Source organism: Pipistrellus kuhlii, unplaced genomic scaffold, assembly GCF_014108245.1.
Source record: "Pipistrellus kuhlii isolate mPipKuh1 unplaced genomic scaffold, mPipKuh1.p scaffold_m20_p_1, whole genome shotgun sequence".
Classification (NCBI taxonomy): Eukaryota; Metazoa; Chordata; class Mammalia; order Chiroptera; family Vespertilionidae; genus Pipistrellus; species Pipistrellus kuhlii.
This window is the reverse complement of record NW_023425404.1, coordinates 94152931-94163171: the sequence shown is the minus strand read 5'-3', so window position 1 is coordinate 94163171 and position 10241 is coordinate 94152931.

Sequence of the window (10241 nt, the reverse complement as noted above, 5' to 3'; positions counted from 1 at the left end):
GTACAACAGGGCCATTGGGTGCTGCTCCTGAAGTTGCTGATAGCGGGAAGCGAGACACAGCTGGTGACAATGCACTTGGCACAGACATCAGCCACAGCGATGGGGAAGGGAGGTGCATGTGTGTGGCAGCAGCTTTAACTATTCGCCTGGTGAAAAGGTCGGAGGATGTTCACCAAAATGGTAGAGGGCAGGGGCGATTATCGCTAAGGGGTAGGGGCAGGCCCTCCAATTTCATTTCTGCTTTCCTTTTTCTTTCTATGTTCCTGATTTCATTGTTGTTTCAAGATGATAAAGTGAAGAGGAAACCAGGGGCCACTGGGTGGGTGGGGGCAGAGGTGCTGGAGATTAGAATCCAAGGCATGGGGGAGGGGTGACGTGCCGAGCTTGAGGACCCCCTAAGCCTGAGAGAGGTGGCTGTGTCTCGCTAGCTCTGCTCTGGTTGTGCCTGGATCAGACAATGCGAACATACAATCATTCATTATAACTCAATTACGGTGATTAAAGCTGGTGGCGTGCAGAGGCAAGAGGGAGTGTTGCCAACAAAATTTACACTCCATGTCATCAAGGAGAGATAACAGCAGCTGATGCCGCCGCGTGCCTCCCTTGCCATCTGCTCAGCACGGGGCCAACTGAGGGGTCGGCTAGTGGAGGACTGTGTGGCAGAGAGCTGCTGCGACAGGGCCGCCAGGCTGAGGCCATGCGGAGCAGTGCTGGCTGGGGAGGTACACCTGTGCCCCTCTCTGCAGACATGGCTGCCCAGAGTACTACTGCTCTCAGGTTGTGCCAATGGAGGCAGAGGCTGGGACTCTGATATCTGGTTTTCACCTCCTTGTTTCAGATGGGAAAACTGAGGCACGGAGCCAAAAGGATCTCAAACAGTAAGCCTGGGGCAGAGCCTAACCTCACACCTACTTTTTCTCTCTTGAGGACTTGCAGAGAGGGAGGCTGGAAGTTTGGGGCCACTCTGAACTGCCTGGGGATGGGAGGAATGGAGCTGAGGCCTGAGACCCTAGGGGTCCAAAATGAGTCAAAGTGGTAACAGGAGGACCCATGGGGGCAATGCAGAGCTACGAGGAGTGAGGCTGCAGGAGATGGTTCTTGGTCAGCAGGTATTAGACCCAGACGCGGTGGGTTCTGGGCAGGAGGGCTAAGAGGAACTAGGCAGAAGAGAGGAGGCAGAAGTCCATGGCTGGGGTCTGCACCCCCAGGAGGCAGAGGGATGGGGCAAGTGGAGCAGCCTGTCAAAGGATAGCAATGATACCAGTCTCCCCAGGACACCAGGCCTCCAGCTTTGTCAGCCACAGGAAACGAGACACTGTGTGTAGGACCAGCTGATGTGCTTGTCCCCATCTGGAGTAGCCTCCCTCGTGAGCCCCTATTGATTGGTGGGGGTGGGGGCAGGAGTGTGAGAGGTAAAGGGGGGCTTAGTTCATTCAGCACACTTTCCTGGTGGTGCCAGACTCTGATGCCAGGCACCATGGTGCTTGCTGCCCCTCCCAAAACTGCTCAAGGTCACAGCTAGCACAGGTTCCCTAATGCCCGGCATTCTACCACAAGCCTCTTTGTCAGACTGCTCATTAGTTCCCCTGGGATACATCTGCCCCCCAGGGGTGTTCCCTTGAGCCTCCTGTCTTTTCCTCCCATGAGGGCCTTTGCCCACGAGGATGTGGGAAGCACTGCCCCTCCTCCTCTGACCTGCACCCCACTTTGCCTCAGAGCCCGGCTCAGGCATCCCTCTTCCAAGAAGCCATCCCAACCTCAGGAGTCACCACAGGCCAGGCGGGGGCGGGGGTTGTGGGTCCCTTACTACGCACCTGTTTTCTGGGCCCCAGCACTCCCATGCCAATCCCCTTACAGCACTGGCCACGGGCTATAGGATCACATGGAGCAGGCCTGCCCCCTCCAACCCTGGCTGCATCGTGGGGGTGAGGGTGGGCCCTCTTCATTTCTGAAGTCTCAAGGCTAACTGGTAGAGCTGAACAGGGGTGGGCGGGTGGCCCAGACAGGAGCTGATGAAATGACTGCTCAGAGGACCTACCAGCCTCCGAGAGAACAGAGCCAAGCCCACAGACAGGGGCAGAGAGCAGTGTTCTTGGAGTGAAGAGTAAGGAAGGGAAAGTGAAGGGACAAGAGCCACTGCCCAGCCCTGGCCTCTCCCACCTCCTTCAGGGCCCTCCGTCCACTCAGCAGGCCCACTGTGCACGCCTCCCTCTTGCTCACAGACAGGCCAGAGCGGGCAGGGGGGCAGCGCAGAGTAAGCCTCGGAGCTCTGACTGCTGAGCCAGAGCGTGAGAAGATAGTTGCTGCCTTCTCTCTCCCACACATCCCACAGCAGCCCATCTAGAGGCCGGCTGTAACCACTGGGGACACCTGGAGGCAGGCACCAGAGCGTGGCCAGGCAGGACCACACTGCCCTGCCCAAGAAGCACAGTCTCTGGAATTCCCCAAGAAGAACTGAAAGAGGAAGCTGAGGAGAGGTGATGGGGCCTGGGGCAGGGTGGGGAATCAGCGATGCAAAAATCACTCAGAGTCAAGAAATCTGGGTTTTAGTTTCAGTCTTGAATCATGGCTGAGTGAGGTTATTCACTTGTCCCGCTGCCAATGCAGCTCAGGACACAGAGGACCAAGGCTGACAGCGGTCCTGCCTCCATGGAACTCCATTTGGAGTCAATTGGGCTCTCTGGGCCTCAGTTTCCCCATATGGAATGGAGTGTTGGACTGGATTTGGACAGAGTAGGAAAGTTATTCCCTTTCTGCTTCTCAGTCACTCTGATTAGCTCAGGGAGCGAGTTTCATGTGGGGCGACAGGTCCTCAGCACATTCTAACCCGGCTCCGTTCCGCCTTCTTTTTCTTTTAACAAAAGGGAGTAAGGAAGGCACAGCCCATTAGATTTGTCCTAATTGCAGTTATTAGTGTAGAAACTTTTTAAGGTGACTGATATTCATTTAGAAAAATAATGTAAAGTTTTCTCTTTAAGTACTTATATTTAGGCTTTAAAAATGAATTTTAAACAACTATTAAGTAACTCAGAGGTGGTAACAGTTAGCAAACTAGGGGAAATATCACTAGATAATAATTGACAAGTGAGGCAATTCTTTGATCCTTGGCTCCAGGGAGGGTAGCACTGCTCATTGGGGGCTGGACTCTGAGGCCTGACAGCCATGGCTACTGGAAGTGGGCCTGCAGGGCCAGAGCAGGGTGCCCTCTTGATAAAAGGTGATGGTGAAATAACTGGGAGAGACTTGGGACTCTCCAGGGACTAGGGAGTGTATCCCCAGACAAGCTCAAATGCAAATTACTTTGGCTGACAAACTAACTGATCCATAGTAGTGCACAGTGGTCCCAGTACAGTGCTCCTGACAGAGGGAGCCTCTCTGCTTTCCTCAAAATAACTCAGGCCTGTGGCTTCCTTCCCTTCATTCCTTCCTTCCTGCCCTCCTGCAGCTTCCTCCTGGGAGATACTAGGGGTCTGGAGAGATCCAAGGAGTGGCAGAGCCTTCAGCCATCCAGGAGCAAACTAGCACAGCACTACATGGGGCAGGCAACTCAGGAGTAGGGTGTCTAAAATGCCTTCCCTTCTCCCAACCTGCAACTCCTATTCATCCCTTTGAACACCAGAACAAAGAGATCTCCTCTGTGAGGCTCCATGATACCTCCCCTTCTGACCCTTCTAAAAGGTGCCTGAGCCTCTCAGGACACACATGGAATGCTGTTCAGACCACTAGTCATTTCTCTTATTTAGGTACTAGAGGCCCAGTGCATGAAAATTTATGCACTGCAAGGTGGTCCCTCAGCCTGTCCTGTCCCTCTCACAGTCTGGAAGCCCTCAGGGGTGGGAGGCGACCCAGTGATCTGGGGAAGGCGACACCCCCATCACACCTCTGCTGCTGCCACTGCCAGCAGTCAAGCCTCGGCCGGCCCTGGTTACCCGAGCCCCAGGCAGTCCTGGGCTGCTGGGCAGCCACCATCTGAGGCTTGCCTGTTCCTTGGGCTGGCCCTGGGAGGCTGCAGGGCTGAGGGGACTGGGGCACTCTGGAGGCAGGTGTGTGGAGCAGCCGGACCCGTCTGGAGGTGGGCCCAGCCTCTCTCCCCCCAGCTAATCAAGCCCCATGATCCAGCCACAATTCAGCAATCAGCAAAATTCAGCCTGTGAGAAGTTCTCAGGACAAATAATTTTGCTTCTTCAAGAAATAAATGTCTGTTTGCATGTATGTATGAGAGAGAGAGAGAGAGAGAGAGAGAGAGGAGAGAGGAATCTAAAAGACTTATCAGTTATAATCACTTTTTGTGAACCTTATTTGGATTCTACTTTAAATAAACACATTTTTAAAAATATTATGAGACAATTGAGAAAGTTGAAATACAGATTGGGTATTGATGGCATTGAAGATAATTGCTAATTTTTTGGGTGGGTTAGTAATATTGGGGTTACATTTTTTTATTTTAAATTTAATTTTAATATGTTTTTATTGATTTCAGAGAGGAAGAGAGAGATAGAAACAGCAATGATGAGAGAGGACCATGGATTGGCTGCCTGTTGCATGTCCCCCACCAGGTATCAAGTCCACAAACTATGTGCCTTCACTGGGAATCAAACCATGACCTCCTGGTTCATAGGTCAATACTCAACCACTGAGCCACACCAGCTGGGTTAAATTTATTTTTAAATTAAAGTTGACATCCAATATTATATTGATTTTAGGTGTATAACATAGTGATTAGACATTTATATACCTTACAAAGTGATCACCCCATGAATCTCATACCCATGTGACACTCTACATAGTTATTACAATATTATTATTAACTATACTCTTTTTGCTTTACATTTTAGAAAATAGATCTTACCTTTTGGAGATAATAAAATATTTACTAATTAAATGATGAGATGTTTGAGATTTGCTGCACAATATTCTAGTGATGGTGGCTGGATGGAAATAGATAGGCGGACATAAAACAAGATTAGCCGAGTTGCTAACTGTTGAAGCTGGATGATGGGCACATGAAAATTCATTATAATGTTCTCTCTGCTTGGCATCTGTTTCACATATTTTATAATGAAAAGCTAAACAAATTTAATCCATGTTATCTCTGATTGATAGTGGCCCCTGCACACCTACAAAATCTTCAGAATCACAAGATATCTAGGCTGGAGAGGACACAAAAATTGCTCATTCAGTTTTCCATCACTCCATAGATGGACAAGAAGGTGGGGGACTAGATAGGTCCAATGACATAGCTGAGATGACACAGTGAGCTTGGGACTTTGCTCTGTGACACTGGGCATGTGTCTCCAGCCCAGTCCTGTTCCCTTGGTGCCCAAAACTCTCCTTTTAGTCACCAGAAACTATGCTAGGGGTGATTTCCCTCAAATCCTGATTTTTATGGCTTTCTTTATTTAATCTTTAATTCTAAAATATATTAAGCATGCAGAAAAGAACAGAAAATAATGTGACAATACTAAAGCCACCACACAGGTTTTTTTAAATGGGAATATTTTAATATATATATTTTAAATTAAAGGTAATACAATGTTTCCCCTCCTTACCTCCCTACAGATAATCATTTTCCTGGTGGAGGGCTGGTGGGAAAGACAGTTTTTAAAATGAATTCTAAATTCTCATATAGCTTTACTTAGATTTATTTTTATTTTTCCTCTTTATGTTTGTGTGTGTGTATGTGTGTGTGTGTGTGTACAAATTTGTAACTGTTTAATGTGGATGTGGATTTACACTTGACATAAATAACATCAAATCATGTATTTCCTTTTGCAACTTTCTCTTTTCACTAAACATTGGGTTTCTGAGATTTATCCAAGTTGTTATGTAAAGATCTAGCGCATGCATTTTAATGTCTATACACAATTCCATTATACAAAAGTGAATAATTTTTCTTTATCTGTGCCCCTCTAATGAGCAGGTCTTTCCACTTATTTTTGCTGCTTCAAACAATGGAGCAATAAGCATCTCCATGTTCATTTCTGTGTGCTTGTGTAAGAGTTTCTCTGGGGTATGTACCCGGACGTAGGGTTATCGAGTCATAGGATTGTGTTGCTTCCACTTGCCTACTGCCAAATGCTCCACAAAGTGGGTGACTCAGTTATGCTCCCACTGCAGCATTTGATGTACTAGTCTTCCCCGCCCTCAGGGAAGCTCCATATTATTAAACTCAGAATTTGCCAATCCAATGCGAATGAGCTGCACTATCTCGCTTTGTTTTTAATTTGCATTTCCCTAGTAACTAGTGAGGTGGGGCATTTTTTACATGTTTACCGGCCATTCTTCTCCTGTGAATCACCTGCTTCTGTCCTCTACCCATTCCTCCTGCATTGCTTGCTTTCACATACTGATTTGGAAGAATTCATTACATATTCCAGATACCACTCTTTGTCAGTGGCAGGTACTGCATTCACAGGTCTATGCTATGTAGCTTTATGGCATCTCTATCTATACAGGTGTTTCACATTGCAATGTAGTCAGTTCGATCTCTTTTAGTTTTAAATTATAGCTTTTGTTTTCTGGGTTGTGTTCAATAATTTTTTCCCTCCTTAGGCTACTGAGGTTGTTCTCTTCAATATTTCATTCTGAGAGTTTAAAGACTTTAATTTATTTTGTGTAGTGTGTGAGATAGAGATTCATCCCCACCCCCTATACTGATGGCCCACTGTCTAGAATTATTTGCTAAGCAGTACTTTCTTCACTCACACACAATGCCACCCAGGTCAGTCACTCACATCTCCATGGAGGTCTGTTTATGGTTTCCGTTTGTCCCACTGGTCTTTTCTATACATGCACCAAGAACACTCTCCTGATGACTGCAGCTTTACACAAGTCTTCATATCTGGAAGGCAAGTCCTCCTTTCTAGTTATTCTTCAATGTTATATTTGCTATTCTTAGTGCTTTATCCTTCAAATAAATTCAGGTATTAGCTTATCAAATTACATAGAAAATATCCTATCTGGATTTTGCTTAACATTGTAATATAGGCTGGTGGAAAAGACAGTTTTTAAAATGAAATCTAATTTTTTCATCAATGAATAGGGCCTAGCTTATGATCTACATAGGTCTCCTAAATATATCTTGCAATAACATTTTAACCTTTTCTCCACTAAGTTCTCATATAACTTTACTTAGATTTATTCATAAGTATTTTTTATTGTTATTGTAAATGCATTTTATTTCATTATATTACATTTTCTAACTGATTATTACTTATGAATAGCAATGCTTTTGATTAATAATCTTTTTTATTTCAGACTGAAGAACAGTTTGTTTTTATAATTGTAGAAAGACTTGTGTCACAATATATTACTCACATAGAGCATAGTGACACAATGGAAACCAAGATTCATAGGACACAGCTCCTTACTGCAGTGCCTAGTAGTCAGCATGCCACTGCGTTTATTTATCTTTAAAATTTTTTTATTTTTTAATCTTTATTGTTCAGATTATTACAGATGCTCCTCTTTTTTCTCCCCATAGCTCCCCTCCACCCGGTTCCCACCCCACTCCAGACCTTCCTCTCCTCCCCACTGACCTCGTCCATAGGTGTAAGCTCTTTGTCCAATCTCTTCCCGCACCTCCCTCAACCTTTTCCCCCTGAGAATTGTCAGTCTGCTCCCATTCTATGCCCCTGATTCTATTACATTCACCAGTCTGTTCTGTTCATCAGGTTTTTTATTCATTTGATTTTTAGGTTCACTTATTGATAGATATGTATTTGTTGTCACTTTGTTGTTCATAATTTTTTATTTTTACCTTTTCTTCTTCTTCCAGAAGCCAATTTTAGCATGTTATAATTACAAGAGTTTCATTGATGAAACTTAGGTGCTCAATAAGGGCTGAGTCACAAATATACATGTAATTACCTGTTGGAATGGCTAAAGGGCACTTCCCCCAAACCTGAGTAGGATGATTGTTTGCTGCCAGACAGCTTAGGGCATCTTAAACTACATGTTATTGCCTCCTGTTGGCCAAACACCTGAAGAGCTGTAGGCTATTCCCCAATCTGACAATGCTTCTGTACCCTACCCTTTGAAGTGTATTATCTCCACCTTGCCTTAGGACAATCAGGGGTCCTACAACAAGGAGAACTAAGAACTGAGATATTTAGCTCCTTACCTGAAGCTCCTCTGACCCCCCAATGCCTTTCAAAATTATCTTTCATCTTTGGAGTCTTATTTAATGTTTGTACAGCCTTTTTCCAGATTACAAAACCGTTTGTAATGCTGGGACAAGAACCTCAGCATTCTTTCTCTTAGAGAATACCCTTCACCATTTCATATAATACCAGTTTGGTGGTGATGAACTCCTTCAGCTTTTTCTTGTTTGTAAAGCTCTTTATCTGACCTTCAATTCTAAATGATAGCTTTGCTGGGTAGAATAATCTTGGTGGTAGGTTCTTGCTATTCATCACTTTTTATATTTCTTTTAAAAAAATACATTTTATTGATTTTTTACAGAGGAAGAAAAAGGGAAAGAGTTAGAAATATTGATGAGAGAGAAACATCAATCAGCTGCCTCCTGCACACCCCGTACTGGGGATGTGCCCACAACCAAGGTATGTGCCCTTGACCAGAATTGAACCTGGGACCCTTCAGTCCACAGGCCGATGCTCTATCCACTGAGCCAAACCAGTTAGGGTAAATTTCTTGCCACTCCTTCCTGGCCTGCATAGTTTCTGTTGAGAAATCAGCTGACAGTTGTATGGGTACACCCTTGTAGGTAACTATTTTTCTCTTGTTGCTTTTAAGATTTTCTCTTTGTCTTTTGCCCTTGGCATTTTAATTATGATGTGTCTTGCTATGGTCCTCTTTGAATTCCTCTTGTTTGGGATTCTCTGTGCTTCTTGGACTTGTAAGTCTATATCTTTCACCAGGTAGAGAAAGTTTTCTGTCATTTTTTTTTTCAAATAGGTTTTTAATATCTTGATCTTTCTCTTCTTCTGGTACCCCATAATTCAGATGTTGGTACACTTGAAGTTGTCCCAGAGGTTCCTTACTCTATCTTCATATTTTTAGATTCTTTTTGTATTTTGCTTTTCTGATTGGGTATTTGCTTCTTCATATTTCAAATCTTTTACTTGACTCTTGGGATTCTCTAGTCTGCTATTGAATCTCTGTATATTATTCTTTATTTCAGTCAGTGTATGCTTAATTTCTGATTGGTCCTTTTTCATATTCTTGAGGGTCTCACTAAATTTCTCAGAGATTTCTAGAAGATTCTTGAGTAACCTTATAACCATGGTTTTGAACTCTATATCCAGTATTTTGCTTTCATCCATTTCTTTCATTTGTGACTTCTTTCTTTGTTGCTGCATTTTGGCTGCTTCCCTGTGTTTGTTTCTATGCACTGGGTAGCTGCTAAGTCTCCTTGAGTTGATAGAGTGGCCTTATGTGGTAGGTGTTCTATAAGGCCCCGTGGCTCAGCCTCCCCAGTCACCTGAGGTGAATGCTCTTGGTGAACCCATTTGTGGGCTGTGTGCACAGTCTTGTTGTAGTTAACCCTTAATTGTTATTGGTATCACTGGGAGGAATTGATCTCCAGGCCAATTGGCTGTGATGACCAGTTGTGCCAACAATGAAAAATCTGTTGCACAGGATACACCCTTATGGGGCAGGACTTGCTTCAGTGGAGTTTTGGTGGTCACTGAGTCTTCCCCTTGAGTGTGTCTCTTATGGATGTGAATAGTTGTGAGCTGGTATGATCTCACTCTGACCACTGGGTACACTGGTTCTTGAATCTCCACAGAGGAGCTAGGTCAGTCACTGTTTGGGCATGCCCAGCAGTAGCTACAAAGATATCTGCAGATTCCTCCTTTTTGTATGGGGTTTGGAAGTGCCCAGACAAGGCCCAGCTGTGAAGCAAGGTAGGCTGCTGCTGCTGGGGCCTTCGGCCTTATTTTGAAAGTCCTGTGGCTCTCTGACCTAGCTGCAGTTTGACAGGTTTTAGGCTGAGAAAGGACAGGCCATTCATATGCAAAAGCTGATGTACACAGCTTGGGTGGGGTTGTAAATGGAGTGGGACTGGGTCTCTGGGAATCACTAGGGCAGAGCAAACAGCAATGGCTGCCCTTCATCCCTTAACCAGAGAGGTCCCTGGTTCTACACTTCCTGTGTCCCTGTGCAGGAACAATGATTGCTACAAGCACCTCTAAGAGTAAGCTGCCCTCATGTTCCTATCCCAATGCCAGACAGCCCAGTTTCTTCCTGTATGTGTCTGGGTCTCCCAGAGTCTCACC